This window comes from Teleopsis dalmanni, chromosome 1 (assembly GCF_002237135.1).
Source record: "Teleopsis dalmanni isolate 2A chromosome 1, ASM223713v2, whole genome shotgun sequence".
NCBI lineage: Eukaryota > Metazoa > Arthropoda > Insecta > Diptera > Diopsidae > Teleopsis > Teleopsis dalmanni.
In genome coordinates, this window is record NC_051846.1 from 51,321,418 (window position 1) to 51,327,050 (window position 5,633).

Sequence of the window (5,633 nt, forward strand, 5' to 3'; positions counted from 1 at the left end):
ATATTTGTAAACAAAACATTGACACTTAAGTATTTTCAGGAAGGTGTAGTATAGTGAAGTTTTTAACCAAAAACTGCACATGTATGTATAACAAATAATAAAAAAAAAACTCAGTGTAACAGTAATAGCGAGTAACAGCGTAGTTAAGTAAATAAATAAAATTTAAAACAAATTAAAGAGAATATAATAAGAACAACTTTTTAAAATTAAATTTAGGCACAATAAGAAATAAACATTTTTTTTTGTTAAGATTTCACCTCCAATATAGTTCCAATAATACTTTATAACAAAAACAACGTTTGCATAGACACGCAAACGCAACCACCCGCTTACGATACCGCGTACACGTATGCCGCATACTAAAAACAACAGCATAACAACAACAATAGCTACAATGTTACATGCCATAAAGCAAAGCAAAGCAAGGCAAAGCGTTACGCTACTAAATTTGACCTAAATTTGATTAGAGATGAAAGCAGACGAAATAGAAACCAAAAAAAGCCCAAAAGCATAAGAAGGCTCTAACCTTTCAATCGCGAGCTTACACACAAACGCACATAGTAACGTTTCCAGCCTTGGCCCTCCTTCCTTTGGACTGCACTCAGTATGTATGAGTAACAGAAAACACAAGAAAAAACAAAATATAAAAACAAAAACGAACATCCAAAAAACGGTGCTCTTGTCTTATGTATTCTTCAGAACAGGGTATTGTGGGTGCTTTGGGGGACACATTGAATGATTTGTGTTACGTACAAGTGATGTTCGAAGGTGGTTGAATGGTTGAATGTTTGAATGTTTGTTTTTATTTTGATTTGGTTTTTGTTTTCTTTTTCTTACTGAACAATTTTTGTTTTGTATGAGTTCAGCGTAGTTGAATCGAACTAAATTGTGAATTTATTGATTTCACCATAACAACTTTCTAAACTAAAAAACTTTTTTTGTTATATCTTTTGTTTTGTTTTCTTTATTTCTTTTGTTTTGTTGCGCTTATTTGTTTTTATTTGTATAAAAAGAAACACAACTTGACTAATTATTATCAATGATAATAATAAACAAACGCACCTATTATAGTCAGTATACTATCAATAGCTCTCTCACCAATGAATCGAAATATAACAATCGCTCATGAACTATAACAGATCGTGTTCTATGACAAAAGACAAAAGTATAACGCTCTTTAAAATTATGGAAGGCATGAAATGATAAAATAACACTTCCAATGCTAAACGCTAGTGATACTGCAAATATTTTTAGCTAATGTATCTATAGAATTAGATAACACATCATTTTCTTACTCATGCACTTTTAATTCATTTTATAGAATTATATGCATACATATATAAAGCTATATACAGAACTATTTATATAACTAAGCACGACTCAGCTCTAGTTAGATGGTTCATTCTATGACTTAAAAATACCAAGAAAGCAGCATGAGAAAAGAGAGGTGGTGAAAAAGTTTGTGGTGGTATTATTTCATCTTAACACCTATTTTATTGAAAAATTTTTTCATTAATCTGCTACAACTACTGATTTGACTACTTCAGCAATCAAATCAACAAGATTTTTGAATGTTTCATAACATCCAGACGTTTTTCTCTAATAATGCAATATCTTCTGCATTGTTCTTTGACATAACAATATTTTAAAATTTGATCTAAAAAAATTCTTAGTACAGAATTTTTATATAATACAATAAATAATAATTAAAAGTTTTTAAGTACGTAAAGAGAGTATGATAGTTCCCACAAAAAGAGGGAAATTATCACATGTTTTGGTCTTAATCTTTATTTTGCTTCGAAAATCAAATTTTATTTTATTAATATCCCACAGAAATGACAATCGTATATTGGTGATATGAGTAAAAAAAGAGTTTTTATACCATATATTTAGTGGTGAAATGGATCTATTTTCACCCATTCGAAACATAGACAAACTTGAGTGCAAAACGGTGAACCATATCTTAAAAACAACACACTACATTTAGTAAAATCAAAAAAGTATGTTCTATTAGAAACTATCGAAAAAACGAGATACAATCACTACCAATCGTTACCGAGTGCAGCTTATATAAGTTAACACTCGGGAATCTCGAATCCGGCCCCTACTTTTGGTTTCATTAACGCCAGAATCATGCGATATTAATCGATCGTTCGATTGCTGCCAAACGGAGGTTTGTCTGGAAAAGTTCCGTTTGGCTTTGGTAGCTCTCAACTCGACAATAGCGTGCACGTTTACTTTTATTTGAACTACTTAACATAAAACACATAATTTGTCTTTTATTTAATAAAATTACCATTAACTTATATTAAAAACAAATTTCTGAAAGGGAAATTCGATTATACCCGATATATTTGTCATATTCGTATCAGCAAACAGCAGTTTAGTAACTTTATTTAAAACTACTTCTAGATATGGTAAGTTGGAGTGGTGTTCCTTGTTCACCAAAGCTCAAATAATTGCTCGCTGTTATAATACAAAATGGAGGTTAGGACTTAGTCAGTCCCAGATGTGAGAAATTCGTTTTCGAAACTCTTGTATTTTCACTGAACATATTATATGATGTATATAAGTTGTATGAAACAGACATAAAATTTTCTTATTAAATAATAACGGAAATCAATGAAATTTTTTTTCTTGGGTTATAGTATACCCCTACATATTCTATAAGAGGTATTTCTGATGTGTACCTTTTACATAAATTTATGTGAATTTACATTATCATCCATTTTTAATATGCCACTATCCGAAACAAATTTATTTTTTTGCTGCGGATACTAAACGTTTCTAGTCCACACTTTTCTATCTTCCTAACTTCTTCCTAACTTTCGTTTATTACATTTCATATTTTAATATCCAAATCGTTTTTTATTAAACTCAATACTTTCATTTCTGAAGACATAGTTTTATTTATAAACTATTCCTGATCAGTTCCATCTGATTATTATAATTACTACGCTCCATGAACCAGTTTAACCTAATTTTTTCAGTGAACTGACCTTTCATCCACTAGCACTGAATTATATAGTTTTAAATTTCGAAATATTAAAATTATTAATCTTAAAGTTTTCCCTTGACCATCAGAGTAAGTTTCTTATTCAAGGCTCGAAATCATCATTATTCATTTTGAAGAGTGGGTTTTAATGTGTTAAAACACTGAAAATGTACAAATTTAAAACATATAAAAGTATTATCAAAACTCCGTGGTGTGTTAAATTATTGCCTTCGTCGAATCCATAATATACTTTATATAAAGTAAGAAATTCGTTAATCAAGTAAAAAATTTATAAAAAGGAATGGTGCTTTGAAGAGCTAATTTTACAGTCTTCTGGCGAGTAACCGAACAAGAAGTAGGTTAAATATATATTTAAGGCTTAAGACCCATCAAGTAGAATCAAAATATATTAATTCCTATTGGTACTCTCATTGCTTTTAAAGTCTATAACATGAAATTTTAACTTAAATATAAAATTAGTAATATAATTGTATAATAAATTGGATCAATGGTTTCAGGTTACAGACATACCAAGTAAACTTTAGTTCAATCTAAATAAAATCCTATAAAGAATTGTAATTGGGTAATTAGTGGTCTTAATAAATGTTATTAATAGATGTTATGACCCTACCAAACAGAATTTGAATAAAGTATTATTTGTAATTTTAATTCAATAGTGTTTAATCTTCAGTCTTTGAAATGACTCGTCACAAAAATAATATGTTAGAAAAATATAAAATATAGTAATAAAAATTTTCCGAGGCTAGAAAGGTGTTTGATATAATATCCATAGAGCACTCCCGCATCATTGTTGGCAAGACCACGTGATCAACTATATGTGGGCATTTAGTACTACCAATTGGCGAAAGCAAGCTACTGATCAGGCTGATCAAAGGTTCTTCTTTCTTAACGTCGAATATGTACTTTAACTGTTGTATGATTCAATATGTGGTAACTCAATATATACACAAGTCTAGTTACATAGAAGTCAAAGACTTTTTTGAAAAATATTGTACTATCATCTATATACATCTATGCATATACTTTTATAAAAAACAATTACAAAATTAAAATTTTTAGGAACTTTCAATTCTCATTTACTTCGTAAAAAATTCTTCATAAATACGACACAAAAATTTAGTTACATGGGAGCAATTATCTGTCTTATTTTAATATAACAAGCTTGTTTAGTAGAAGTTTATTTCGTCCACGTCTTTTACGTACCCTTTAATGAAGTCGCACATAGTACTTAGTGTCGCGATTAATCTGTTTTACATTGTAAAAATAATTTGTACTGAGACATCTTTTCAGCCATTGTTAAACCTTGTAGTACGTTCCCATTGTCTTTTATAATTAACAGTTTATATAATTAAGGTTGCTAATGAAGTTGATTGACCGTGCTTTCAACTTAATTGAGAATAAATTAAGGAAAATTCCACCAAAATATAAATTGCAAATTATATTTTCAAAAGGGAAATTACTGAAATTTGATAAACAGTCAAATTTCCATAACTCGAACTTCTATAACCCGAATTTCTCTATAACTCCAATAAAAATATTGTCACATGCCAATAGGAATATAGGAAAGTATATTCTATATATCGAATTTTTCCCTTTTTCCAAACCAAATATTTGATTTTTTCTTTCTTTTGCTGTTTCTTTGTGCAAATGATAGTGCATGGAACTAGTATTTCTTCCACCGAATTAGATCTAAATTGCAACCGCTTGATCAGGGAGTAATTTAAAATGTAAAGTGTAACTATCACAACAGAATCGTAAAGGAAACGCTAAAGTGTATAGAACCAAACATAAAGCAGGATATTACACTTACAGATTGGATAAATCATGTAACGAAAGCTTGAGACATTGATGTAAGTAGTCAAACGATAGTGCACTGCTTTAAAAAAGAGGAACTTGACTAATTTCCAACATGGTGCGAACAGATTGACATATTCCTTTAGTTTTCTTGAGTAACATTCTTGAAAACCATGAATTGATGTAAAAGTAAAGTAATTATAATAACTTCCAATGCTACTCTTAACGATTATATTGAGTTTGACAATGAAATTTGTATATCGAGGTTTCCTATAGATGACGATATTATTGAGCATTATAGCTCTGAATTAGTGGATCCGACTCTAAGCGCAACGGAAGGAGATGATGAGGGTTTGGTGGATGAAATTGTTCGTCAGCCTTCTAAGACTGAAGTAAAAGACTTATTAAAAATTTTGAATTTTTATTTTTAAACGGATGATACTACAACTAATGATCACTATAAGGCTTTCAATAATTTTGAATCTCTTTTTACTGAATATAAGAAGAAAAATTTAAATAAAAATTAAATATTTTTGAAATTTTTATTACTCTTGTATATCAGTGTTGATATTCTTAGGAATCTATGCAATAAGGAAATTTTATTTTTATTATGCATCGTCATCTTTGGGACTTTCCCATCTTCAAATTTTCTGTATCATTGTCATGAATCATTCCACTTTCATTAAATGAATTTTAAATTTCGTACTAAAGTAACCTTAGTGGGGAGATTGATAATCCATATTTGAAGACTGTGGTTAGGTAATAAAGTAGACTTGATTCCGATTTTAGCATGTTAGTTCTGTTGTTTAATATAATTAAAAAA